This window comes from Monodon monoceros, unplaced genomic scaffold (assembly GCF_005190385.1).
Source record: "Monodon monoceros isolate NGI ecotype Baffin Bay Population unplaced genomic scaffold, NGI_Narwhal_1 Super_Scaffold_18, whole genome shotgun sequence".
Lineage (NCBI taxonomy): Eukaryota > Metazoa > Chordata > Mammalia > Artiodactyla > Monodontidae > Monodon > Monodon monoceros.
In genome coordinates, this window is record NW_021703774.1 from 47,299,718 (window position 1) to 47,314,458 (window position 14,741).

At 36.4% G+C, this 14,741-nt stretch overlaps 1 pseudogene; it reads right to left on the reverse strand.

The window, feature by feature from the left end:
- Positions 1-8,516, reverse strand: part of LOC114897844 — a 38,414-nt pseudogene extending 29,898 nt beyond the window's left edge.
- Positions 8,517-14,741: the final 6,225 nt, after the last annotated feature.

Genomic DNA, 14,741 nt, shown 5'->3' on the forward strand with positions numbered 1-14,741 from the left:
TGACTAGTGACAAACTCTGCTGACCCCCAACCCTGAGAGAACTCATCAGCTGGTGACCATAATAATCATTAAATAACCTGCTGTCCCTGTCACTCTCCTACATTTAGTCCTCTATACTTCAACACCTAAATCACCATTTCATCATGTCAACTCCCTGCTCAAAAACCTGGATGTAAGGACTCCCTATTGCATGCAGTAATTCTCAATCTGCATAGTACTAATAGAATAGAAGGTGGGAGTTTTGTCACTTAAGTCCTAAAACACATCTTAGCAGAGCGGCTACCACATAAGTTGGAAAATTTTATTGTGAGTAATGAGAAATATTTCTGAGGAATGTGTGCCATGGACCAAATTGTATCCTCCCAAATTCATATGCTGAAACCCCAACCCCCAATGCGATGGTATTTGGAAATGGGGCCTTTGGGAGACAATTAGGTTTAGTTGAGATCATGAGGGTGAGGCCCTCATGATGGGATTAGTGCCCTTATAAAGAGAGACACTAGAGCTCTCCTCTCTCTCTCTCTCTCTCTCTCTCCCTCACATTTGAGGACATAGTAAAAAGGAGGCCATCTGCATGACAGCTCTCAACAGAACCCAACCATTGTGGCACCCTGATAATGGACTTCCAGCCTCCAGAAATGAGAAAAATAAATTTCTATTGTTTAAGCATCTAGTCTATGGTATTTTGTTATGGTAGCCCAAGCCAACTAAGACAACATATATGACCCATATTAACTGTATGAAGGCACACACAATAAACACATACACCTCATTACACAAACTCAAATACACACTGATAAATACTGTTCTAAACTTCAGTTCCACCCATGAATAAATAACTGCTATGGAAATTGCTCTCCTGACTTAAAATATATTAAAGATAAAATATATTAAGATAAAATATATTAAGCAACTATGTTCAGATATTGGACTATAAGCAATGCAAGATTATGACCCTTGAAAAAAGGGAGTTAAATATAATAAGTTTTATATTCATCCTATCTACCTGCAAGGAAATTCCAAATTGCAGCACAAGGAGGGGGAATCCAAACAAAGCTTGCTGGTCTTGCCAGGTTGAGGAGACAGAGATTGAAATTTGAGAAGCCCAAAGAAGCTAGAAGTTGCAGAGTAGAATACTGAAAATAAGGGAGCTATATGAAGGTAGAGCTCCAGGAATTTGCATAGGGATTCCCTCAAATCTTTGCCTGAATACTAACCTGTACACACATAGGGTCAAGTTCCAACATGTCAGGAAAGAACAATTAGCAGAGAGCTGTAAGCCAAGAAATTCCCAGAGCTCAAACAGATCTGAAAATCATTCGAGTTTGCATCAGCCAGAGTGGACAGATCTCACTTAATTCAGGAATCATTCAGTAAAGTCACCAGAAGAGTCATAGCTTAGTAATGCGGCAAATAGACCCTACTATATTGGAGCTGTAGACCTGCCCTGAAAAACCTTTAAAACAAACCTCAAGAGGATCAATCTGATGTTCAAGCAACTTAGCTGCCTGCCAAAACAAAACCATCACTCTTTAAAGAAATACAACAAAATCAAGCACTCAACAAAGAAAATTCACACTGCTCAGTTTCCAAAGAAAATAACTATTCGAAATGCAAAAGCAGAATATTGTGACTCAAAACCGTGAAGAAAATCAGTCAATGGACACAGGTCTAGAAATGACAGATTTGATGGGGAATTTTCAGACAAGGATGTAACACAACAATTATAAATGTTACAACTATGTATAAGTATTTAAAAGGAAACATGAACATATGAAGAGAGGAATGAAACATATAAGTAAAAATAACATAGATCATCTGGGGATTAAAATGCATTATTTGAAATGAAAAGTTCACTGAATGGCATTAAGAGCAGATTAAATACTGCAAAAGAAAATATTAATGGACTTGAAGACATAACAGTTGAAACTATCCTAATGAAGTACAAAAAGAAGAAAAAAATAAGACAAAATACCCATACCTCAGTAACCAGTAGGACAATATCACACTGTCTAACATATGTGTAGTTAGAGCTCCAGAAAGGAGGAAGGGAAGAATAAAAACAAATTTGAATACATAAATGACTGAATGTTTTCCAAATTTTGTAAACATTATAAATCTACAGATCAAAGACACTGAATAAATGGTTTAAGCATATAGTCGAAGCAGTCTAAACACACCAGAGAACCGTCATATTCTATCTCTCAAAACCAGTGACAAGGAGAATATCTTTTCAAAAAGCCATAGAGAAAAAAAAATGCCATATGGAGGAACAAAGGTAAGATTTATGCAGACTTCTTTATTTTTTTTAAGTTTTTTTGATGCGGACAATTTTTAAAGTCTTTATTGAATTTGTTACAATATTGCTTCTATTTTATGTTTTGGTTTTTTGGCCATGAGGCACATGGGATCTTAGCTCCCCAACCAGGAATCGAACCCGCACCCCCTGCATTGGAAGGTGAAGTCTTAACCACTGGACTGCCAGGGAAGTCCCTATGCAGACTTCTTATCAGAAACAATGCAAGCCAGATGACAATAAAATGACATTTTTAAAGTGCCAGCCTAGAATTTTAAATCCAGTGAAAATATCAAAATGAAATTTTAAAATGAAGTGAAAGTAAGTATTTTTCAGACAAAGGCTGAGAAAATTTGTTGCCAGAGATCTTCAGTCCAAGAAACGTAAATCCAATTATTCAGGAAGAAGGAAAATAATACCAGATAGAAACTTGAAGCTACCCAAAGGAACGAAGAAAGTTGAAAATAATAAGTATGAGGATAAAATGTAAAAATCATTTTTCATGTATTTTTAAGATAACTATTTTAAAAACTAACATGAATGTATTGTGGAGTTTATAATATATGTTGAAGTAAATATATGACAACAATAACATGGAGGACAGGAAGGGAAACACAGAAGTATATTATTCTAAAGTTCTTGTACTATATATGAAGAAGTATAATATTATTTAAAGGTAGACTATGTTAAGTTAAAGATCCATATTGTAAACCCTAGAGCAAACACCCACACACATATATACATACACACAAGAGATATAGCTAGTAAGCCAATAGTGGGGAGAAAAGAGAATACCACAAAATATTCAATTAAGAAAAGGTAGAGAAAGAGGAAAATATGAAAAAAGAACAGAGTTAAGAAAATATAAAGAGAAAACAAAGAGAAAAATGTAGATTTAAACCCAACTATATAAATAATTACATTAAATGCAAGTGATCTAAATTGTCCAATTAAAAGGCAGAGGTTGTCAGACTGAATAAAAAAGCATAACCCGGGACTTCCCTGGTGACACTGTGGTTAAGAATACACCTGCAGGGGACACAGGTTTGAACCCTGGTCCAGGAAGATCCCACATGCTGTGGAGCAACCAAGCCTGTGAGCCACAACTACTGAGCCCACATGCCACAACTACTGAAGCCCGTGCGCCGAGCCCGTGCTCTGCAACAAGGGAAGCCACCGCAATGAGAAGCCCACATACCACAACGAAGAGTAGCCCCTGCTTGCTGCAACTAAAGAAATCCTGTGCACAGCAACGAAGACCCAATGCAGCCAAAAATAAAATAAAATAAATAATTTTTAAAAATTAAAAAATAAGAGTTTCTAGAAAAAAAAAAAGCATAACCCAAGAGCATACGCCATCTAGAAGAAAGCAACATTAAATATAAAATCAAAGATAAGTTAAAACTAAAATGATGTTAAAAAGATATATGATGCAAATACTAACAAAAAGAAAACTGGAGTGCCTATGTCAATATCACAAGGAATATAGCCAGGGATAAAGAGCCACATTTCATAATGATAAAAGGGTCACTTTCTCAAGAAAACATGATAGTCCCAATTCCTAAAAGCAGAGTTTTACAATACAGGAAGCAAAACACGAACTGAAAGGGAAAAATGAACACATAATTATAGGTAGAAATTTCAACATATGTTTCTCAATTGTCTTAATTTGAGAAATTAAGAAATTTGACAAACTTCTCAATTTATCTTAATTGACAAAATAAGTAGACTAAAAAAATTCAATAAAAATAACAGAGGACTTGATCAACACTTGAACCAACTTGAAATAACTGACATTTACAGAACATTCCACTCCACTCAGTAGCATGTACTCAGAGAACTTATAATGTTCTCTGACCACAAAAAAATGAATAAATCAACAATAAAAAAATTAATTGGTAAATATCAAAATGTATTAAAATCAAACAAAACGCTTGAAAATAATCCATCGATCAAATAAAAATCATAACCATTTTTAAAATATCTTGAAATGAATGACAATGCAAACACATATATAAATATACGGCATGCAACTAAAACAGTGCTAATTGGGAAATTCCTAGTTTTAAACACTTATATTAGAGAAGAAGAAAGGTATAAAATAAATTATCTAAACTTTCACCTTAAGGAGCTAGAAAAAGAGCAAATTTAAACTAAGAAGGAAAAAAAGGAAATAATAAAAATAAAAGCAGAAACCAATGGCATAGAAAATGGATAAAAATAGAGAAAAATCAATGAAAAAATAATTGTTTTAAAAGATCATTAGCAGCAGCATCAATTAGCATGAAATATTCAGGGAGAATTTAAACAAAATATGTGCAAAACCTGTACACTGAAAAATACAAAACATTTTTTTTTAAGAAGGAATAAAAACATTTTATCCGTGTATTCAGAATCACACACAAGTTACCTTTACAGTTCAATTTACTATATAGAAATCATTTGGGTTTTATAGTTTCAGCTAAATTCTGAACTGAGATTAATATTGTTTTTTTTTAAAAAAAGATTGTTACATAAATTCAGTATTTTAAGCATACCAAATTGAAATACATAAGTTCAAACTTCAGATTTATGGCAAACAGTCTTCAAATACAACGCAGATATTTCTTAAAGTTACCGTATCATTCACATATCTTATTTGCAACTCTGAGCTGTTATACACAGAATAGCTCTCCTATAAATATGGCAAAATCAATATGCCATGAAGCTCAAAGTTGTATAGTCAGGCCAATGACTCAAAGTTGTACCATCTCTTAAAAGATTTGGCATTTCTGGACCAAAAACACAACAAGTAAAGAAGGTTAGGAACAATTCCTCCTCCTTATTACAGTTTTTAAAAGTTGCATGGTAGCTTGGAATTTTGCATAAAACACCACATTACACCTTGGAAAAGTCCAAGGGTAATTAGAACAACAGATTGGGGTCCTTTTTTTTTAATTAATAGAACCCACAAAATTCAAATAGGAATTAATCAAATCAAAAATATTAAGCACCTACTGGTTTAAGAGATTGAAATTTATTAGAGATTCATGACCAATTTCCTTCCACCTTGAAATCGAGGTGTAAAAACCAGCTATTAAGTGCATTCCAAACTTCTCCTATTAGCACAGGTAGAATTTTCTGTCCATTGCCACCAAGGTGAAGTCACATTTCCTCTTGGTAGACAGAAATTCCACATCTGAACATAGAGTAAGTTAGGAAAAAATGACCCCTGTTGTTTATTACCATTGTGATTCTGAGATCTAGGATAACAAATATGCTAGCAGTGAGCAACGCAAATTCCTGGCAACAACTGTCAGGTTAGTGACTCTAACTCACTTCCCCCAATCACCATAAAATTTTAGTATGAAAAGAATTAAAACTACAGTAAGCTGAACAAATGGGAAATAACAAGAAGCTAATAGCTGAAACAAAACAAACCCTAAGTTTGAAATCACTGCAATTGAGAAATTGAAAATAGGTGTGCTTCACCGCACCCCACCTCACAATTTTCAATTTAAATAATATTCTGTGCAAAGGAGCATCAGGTTTCTGGATATAGATGTAGCCCTTCTTTAAGATTTAGTGAGCTGCAGAGTTTTCTGCAATTTTATTTCTCTCACCCAAAGTTTATTCAAGGTACTTAAGAGAATCTTCCATTTCAGCCAAAAGATATGTGATTCAAAGATTTACTAAGGTACTCAATGCACTCTATCTGTACAGAAACAGCTATTAATTATTACAATTGGTTTATGCAGGATTAACATTTTTGGTGTTAAAATTGTTAAACGTCATGCTTACTGCACATCAACTCTCCATAATGAATCTCAACTTCACAATGATTTACCGAACATTTTACTTAAATTACTAATTAAATAACTGAAAAATGTACTGAGCCAAACTAAATTTAAATGGGCTATAAAGGAAAATAACCTTCTAAACAGTCCATATACACATCTCTTTCGAAACTGCCTTTGCTAGCTAGCCCCTTTCCCAAAGTTTTAGCCTGAAAAAACAGTAAAATCTACACAAAATTTTATTGCAATCATACAAGGGTAACATTAGGTCAAATACAACAAACACTACGATGCAATTTTACGTTTATTAAACTACAGTTCAAAGCACAAATTTACACATTCTAAATACACTAAACATATCTAATGAAATCACACTGGTCTTCCACTGATATTTGATATATCTGGGTGAAAGACATTAACTTTACAAGACTTTTTAACACGAATCCTTAGTATAAAAACTGTGTCCTTGTATGTAAACGTTTTAATGAGGAACCCAATTAATGGGCTTCCACCTCCACTAAGTCATCCTTTTTTTTTTTTTTTTTTTTGCGGTACGCGGGCCTCTCACTGTTGTGGCCTCTCCCATTGCGGAGCACAGGCTCCGGACGCGCAGGCTCAGCGGCCATGGCTCACGGGCCCAGCCGCTCCCCGGCATGTGGTATCCTCCCAGACAGGGGCATGAACCCGTGTCCCCTGCATCGGCAGGCGGACTCTCAACCACTGTGCCACCAGGGAAGCCCAAAGTCATCCATTTTGTTGCATATTTTATTTTAAACGCTTAAGGGGTAGGGCAAACTGGTAAGTTTAAATGTGGATACATTCTCTTCATCTCAATTACCCCCAGTGAATTATGGAGGAGAGCTAATTTTGTCTGGTCCCAAATAGCTATTACTAGTAGTTTTTGTTTCCAAGAGAATTAACTGAGTAAGATTGTTCAAATTTTTTCCACACTGGAATGTAGACCAGACAAGCTTAACCTGCAACTTCAGATCTAAAAAAGCGTTAATGCCTGCTAAAGCTTCAGTGGAAAAGCTGTCTTCTTGGGTCAACTGAATGCAAGAAGGCACAAAGAAGAAGTTCTTCATCATTGTGTCTGAAGTAATTCCAGAATCTTGCATCTCATACCAATCACCATATGACATCATATAATAAATAGCTGGCCTTTGAAAATCATTAAAAGCAGATGGTTTGTGAAAGAATCTGCTCCCATGTTATCAAAGATAAGCCAATCTCCCACATTCAGCTCAGGAAGAAGACAGTTTTCCACAATTTGATCAAGCTCATCACAGGATGGACCCCAAAGGCTGCTTGTAAACAGAGGCTCATCTTCCTTGTATTTCTTGTGAACCTCTGGAATGGTATTTAAGTCCTCACACAGTTTACTTGCAAAAGAACCATAAACACCGTCGTTCATATAATACATGAAGGTTGGTTCATCACTTCTGGTTTTTCCTACTCCAGAGGAAAACTTATTTTCAACTTTCTTTGCAATGATATTAACTGCAAGTGTAAATGCAGAAGACACATAGTAGCTTCCGGGTTCAGAAATTATCTTAGTGTCAGATCCTTCAGGAAAGTAGACATCCAACAAAGGGCTGATAACATGATTAACCTCTTCCAATCGAAATTCGGTTCCTGTGAAGCCAATGTCTAACATGATCATTGTGAAGCCAAATTCTCCAGCCATATCAAATACACATCGAGCATCAGATAGAGCATGTACATGTACTTGAGATTCTTTGCAAGCACTTGAAACATGAAATTTAACCCCAATAATTTGGACATCAAGTTCCTTAGCACATTCCAAAAGATGCCTACATTTCTTCAGGGTAGTGCCAAACTTTGTTACCCTCTTCACCTCCAATATTATCTTCTGTTGTGATATGTAGTAAGACCTTGGCATTTGGGTGATCACGTGCAATTGTCTTCAATTTGACTTCATTGCCACATGTCATGATATTCACTCCAACATTTGCCGCATACTTTATCTGAGACACTTGCTGGCAAGGACTTATGTAAATGATGTTTTCTGGAGATACACCCAATTCTTGCACTAAAGCCATTTCAGTTTTACTGGAACAAGCAAATCCAGTTCCAAGAGCTGCCCAAATCTCAAGTACAGCTGGAGTGGAGTTGCACTTTACCGTGTAGAATGGCTTTATCTGAGCCACCATGTTCTGCCACTGACTGTGTTTCTTCACAATCTTTCCAAGATCTCCCACAAAAAATGCATTTTTCCTTGTCAGGGTATGTTCATAAACATAGCTATCAACAACATTTCCAAGGTTTGTTCCTTCATCCAACGGGCCAACGGAGTAGTTTGCATCGTCAATAAATCCTTTCATCTCAGCCGTATTCCACAAAGCCGAAAGTCATAAACCAGGAAAAACAGGAGATGGGCCACCAAGCCTTACATCTGGGTCCTTAGAATATGCAACAAAATGGACAAGTTAGGAGATGGAACCCGCCTATCATCATCTAGGTTCCCAAGGTGGCTCAGCGTTGAAGTCGAACTGCTCTCTATACAGCACTTCTCCTAGGCCCTCTGGGTAGTTGTATACTTGGTCAGAAAGTTCGCCGTGAGATAACGGCCCAAAGAGTCGGGTAAAGCGTCTTCTCTTTTTAGGCGGAATTTTAAAAGAGGGATGTGGTTACCTTGAGCAGAAATACCCAAGGCCGCCTGGGCCATAGGCTGCGGGGACGACGTTGGGGGAAAAGCGCGGCACCGACACCAGCTGTGCAGCAGTGGTGGCGGCGGCCGAAGGAGAGAAACAGAACAACAGCGCGGGGAGAAGAAGAAAGGCGAGGGCTGGATTCAGCCTCGTCACACCGCAGAGCAGAGAGCGAGAAAGGATGAGAAAAGGCAGAGAAGGCGAAAAAACGAAACACTGCAACCGAGTGAAGAGCCACGGAGCGTGGGGAATACAAAACATTTTTGAGTAAATTAAAGTAGACCTAAATAATTGGAAAGATACGCGATATTCATAGATTGGAATTAACATCTTAAAAACACTATTTTTAAGATGTTAATTCTGCTTAAATTGATATGTAGATCCAGATTGGGATTCTGATGAAAATGCCAACAGGCTCTTTTGCAGAACTTGACAAGTTGACTTTAAAACTGATATGTAACTTCAGAGAAATTAAAATATCCAAAACAATTTTGAAAAAGAATTAGGTTGGAAAACTTAAAGTAAGGGACTTCAAGACTCACTGTAAAGCTACAGTAATCAAGACTGTGGTTTGGATATAAGGATAATCATATAAACCAACAGAACTGAATTGAGGGTCCAGAAATAGATCCATACTTACGTGGGTCAGTTATCACTATTGACAGAAGTGTCAAGGGAATACAGTGGGGAAAAGACTTGTTTCAACAAGTGCTACTGAAACAGCTGGATATCCATACAGAAAAGAATGAACCTCAACCCTTCCCTCACATCATATATACCAAAAACTAACTTGATATGGGTCATACACTTAAATGTAAGAGCTAAAACTATGAAACTTCTAGAGGAAAAGATAGAGAAAATTTTTGTGACCTTGGGATAGGCAAAGATTTCTTAGAGAGGATACAAAAAAGCATGAGCCATTAAAAAATAAACTGACCTTCATCAAAAATAAAAACTTCTGCTCTTCGAAAGCCACCATCATAAAAATGAAAAGCCACACAAGAAAAAATTCATAATACATATGTGTGACAAAAGGCCAATATACAGAATATTTCAGGAATGTCTTCCGGCCAATAATGTCTTCCGACAAACAACCAATTTTTTAAATGGCGATACATTTGCACAGATACTTCACAAAATAAGATATAAAATCTCAAATACATGAAAATGTTTAAGAGCATTTATCTCAAAGAAAATTTAATTTAAAACTACAATGAGATACCGCTACACATCCATTAGAACGGCAAACATTTTAAAGACTGACTATATTAGACCAACACTATTAGTTGTTAGGATATGGAGCGACAGAAATTCTCATACATGGCTAGGGTTAGATAGAATGTTTCAACCACTTTGGAAATAGTTTGGTAGTTTCTTAAAAAGTTAAACATACACTTATCTTATGACCCAGCAGTATTACTCTTAGATATGTATCCAAGAAAAATGAGAACATATGTCCACAAAAAAGAGTTGTACGTAAATGGCCATAGCAATTTTATTCATAATAGCTCAAAACTGGAAACAAGCTAAATGTTGTAAGAAGAGGCAGATGGATCCGCAAATTTTGGTATATCCATAAAATGGAATATTGTTCAGCATTTTTTAAGAAACTCTATGCTATATACAAAGTGGCTAAACCTCAAAAACATTATGATGAGCAAAAGAAGCCAGTCTCATAAGAACGCTTACTGTTTGATTTATATAAAATTCTGTAGGAGGCAAACTGATGCCATATCTTTTGCCTAGTATTATGAACGATAGGAGTGTTGATTGCAAAGGAATATGAGGGAACATTTCAGGGTTGTAGTAATGTTTTATATCTTGATTGTGGTGGTGTTTACATGTGTCAAAGTTCATCAGACTATACAGTTAAAATGGGTGCATTTTACTTTATGCAAATTATACTTCAGTAAAGTTATTTCGTTTCTTTTTCAAACAACTGGTCTAAAGAACAAACTCAGATTCTCTCAGACTAATATTCAGGACCCGCCACACTACTTTTCTACTCTTATTTCTCATATGCCTCAGATTCAATATTACCCTGAAATGCAAACAAGTTGGCTTTCAACCTCTCCTCCCCAAACGAGACTAATCCTCACTCCTACTCTTAGCTTCCTGGGTCTACATATACCCTCTTCATTCTGCAGAGCCCAGACACTTATGACCACCGCTTTCACAAAGCCTTCCTCTAGCTTGCCCTGAGTTTTTTGATTCTTTGGTATTTATACCACTTATACTGGTTTCCGTTGTTCATTATCTGTTTGTGTGTGTTCCTCTCATCTCCCAAAAGACAAACTGTCACCCTTTGATATACAGCCAATTCTGGTTATTCCTGCTGGTTACGTTCCATATAGTTGCTGTAAACACTGAATTAGCAAATACTGAAGCATTGTTCCTAGGGAAAATACAGGGTTAGATTTTTTCTTTTTTTTTTTTTTGCGGTACGCGGGCCTCTCACTGTTGTGGCCTCTCCCCTTGTGGAGCACAGGCTCCGGACGCGCAGGCTCAGCGGCCATGGCTCACGGGCCCAGCCGCTCCGCGGCATGTGGGATCTTCCCGGACCGGGGTACGAACCTGTGTCCCCTGCATCGGCAGGCGGACTCTCAACCACTGCGCCACCAGGGAAGCCCCCAGGGTTAGATTTTTGTGAGACTCTGGTCACAACATTTTCATCAACCAATCCATACGTAAGCTTGTTTTATGTGTGTTTCTGTTTAAAGACACCTTATTTAATATATGTTGTTGATTCACTGAACTCAGCCAATAGCACTATATCTCATGACTGAATAAAGCTTATCTAACACACATATATTTTCCCTAATGCACATCAAAGCTTTCTTGTGCTTTGGAACACTAGACAGCACTTCAGCACTACCCTTGGGGGCTATTTTAAATAGGGAAATCACCAAGGAAAATGCAAAAACATGGCATTAAGTGCATTGCACAAAGGATGCTTATTTAGAGTATGAGAGATAAAATAGAGCAACAGCTTGTTCTGCCTCAGCTGGGAAAGTGCATTTTGAGCAATTCAAAGCTTCCCTGTACTACATATGTCCACAGATAGCCATAAAAGAGCCATTGATTACGATTACAATAAATTTTAGCAAGTAAGCAAAGTCATAAATATGGAATCCCTGAATAAGGAAGCTTGCCCATACTTCACAGCATCTTGTACAGTGCAAGACACTTAGCTGGCATTCAATAATTAATTTATCCAGACAATTGGAAGGACAAACAGAAAGAACTAACTCATGACTTGACTTAAATCTCTATCAAGAACCCTTGTTTAAAATTCATTTTGGGAGGCGTGTTCAAGCTTGAAGACAAGTTCTCCAAAGTAAGATTTTGAGACTCTTGCAGAGACATATTGGGGGCCATTGCTAAGGAGAGGCTCAGGAAAATCTCATAGGACCATCTGCTATTTGCAACATCCATTAAAAAGAAGGGGTTTCTTGTTCTTTATTAGCAACTTAAAAGTTTTCTACTTCTGACTGAGGAGAATGGATAAAAGAAAAAAATTGATTGTCATGTTTCTAAAGCAAAGTGATATTTCCCACCTTACTTTTTGAAGAGAAAACAGACTCTTTAATTTAGCCCATTAAAAGTTACTTTCTAAGAATCAGTTGTGTTTCTATACACTAACAACAAAATATCTGAAAAAGAAATAAAGAAGACAATCCCATTTGCAATAGCCTCAAAAACAACAAAACACTTAGAAATAAATTTAACCAAGAAGGTGAAAGATCTGTACACTAAAACCTATAAGACTTCTGTGAAAGAAATTGAAGAAGACACAATTAAATAGAAAGATATCCCGTGTTCGTGGGTTGGAAGAATTAGTATAGTTAAAATGTCCAGTCTACCCAAAGCCATCTATAGATTCAGTGCAATCTCTATCAAAATTCCAATGGAATTTTTCACAGAAATAGAAAAAAACAATTATAAAATTTGTCTGGAACCACAAAAGACCTTGAATAGCCAACACAAGTCTGAGAAAGAACCAAGTAGGAGGTATCATGCTTCCTGATTTCAAACTATATTACAAAGGTTTAGTAATCAAAATAGTATGACACTGGCATAAAAAGAGACACATAGACAAATGGAACAGAACTGAGAGCCCAGAAATAAACCCTCACGTATATGGTCAACCAATATTTGACAAGGGAGCTAAAAATACTCAATGGGGAAAGCATAGTCTCTTCAATAAATGGTGCTGGGAAAATCGAATAATCACATGTAGAAGAATGAAGTTGGACCCCTTTGTTACACTATTCACAAAAATTAACTCAAATGAATTAAAGACTTAAACATAAGACCTGAAAATGTGAAACTCTTAAAAGAATACACAGGGGGAAACCTCCTTAATATTGGTCTTGGCAACAATTTTTGGATATAACACCAAAAGCACAAGCAACAAAATCCAAAATAAATATGTGGGACTACATCAAACTAAAAAGCTTCTGCACAGCAGAAGAAACAATCAACAAAATTAAAAGGCAACCTACAGAATGGGAGAAAAATATTTGCAAATTAACGTGATAAAGGGTTAATATCCAAAATATATAAGAAAATCATACTCAATAGCAAAAGACCAAACAATCCGATTTTAAAAATGGGCAGAGGACCTGGATAGAGACTTTTTCCAAAGAAGACACAAAAAGGCCAACATGGACATAAAAAGATGCTCAACATCACTAATCATCAGGAAAATGCCAATCAAAACCACAGTGAGCCATCACCTCACACCTGTCAGAATGGCTATCATCAAAAAGACAAGAGATAAGTGCTGGCAAGGATGTGGAGAAAAGGGAAACGTTGTACACTGTGGGTAAGAATGTAAATTGGTGCAGCCACTGTGGAAAACAGTCTGGAGGTTCCTCAAAATATTAAAACTAGAACTACCATATGATCCAGTAATCCCATTTCTGGGTATATATCCAAAAGAAATGAATCCAGGATCTCGAAGGTATATCTGTACTCCCATGTTCATTGCAGCACTATTCATAACAGCCCAAATATGGAAACAATCTATGTGTTCACCTACAGATGAATGGATAAAGTTTTGATACACACACACACACACACACACACACACACTCATGCACACAATGGGATATTATTTAGACATGAGAACAAAAGAAATTCTGCCATTTGCAGCAACATGGATGAATCTTGACAGCATTATTCTAAGCGAAATAGGCAGAAAGACAAAGACAAATACTGTATGATACCAATTTACATGTAGAACTTAAAAAGCTGAGCTCGTAGAAACAGAGTAGAATGGCGGTTGCCAGGGGCTAGAGTGTGGGGCAAATGGGGAGATGTTGGTCAAAGAACATGAGCTTCCAGTTATAAGAAGTAAATTCTGGGGGTCTAATGCACAGCATTGTGATTAAAGAACAGACCTTAAATGTTCTCACCACAAAAAAACAAATGATAATTACGTGAGATGTTAGAGGTGTTAACTAACACTACTGTGGTAATCATTTCACAATATGTAAGTGTATCAAATCAACATATTGTATACCTTTAACTTACAGATGTTATATGTCAATAATATCTCAATAAAACTGGAAAAAATTATTTCTAAGAATAACCTAGAAAAAGAGCAAAGAAAAAGTAAGAAGAGAACCAATAATTCTTTTTAAGTTAAAATGCCCCATGTTGTCAGACACGTGGGAACATGAGCAATCTTGTACACTGCTAATGATAGTATAATTTGCTACCAATTCTCTAGGAGGAGGTGGTTAGTAATATATGTCAAGAGCCCTAAAAATCCTCCCTTCGCTGATCCAGTAATTCTACTCCTGGGAATTTATCCTAAGGAAATAATCCTAGATGCAGACTGGGATTTATATGCAATAATGTCCACGCAGTGTCATATAATAGAAGGACCTTGAAACAAACCAAAGGTCTCACAAAGGAGAAATGGTTCAATAAATAAATAATGGCATACTCACGTGTAGCTCAGGTGTTAGACTTTCCTTCCTCCCCAAA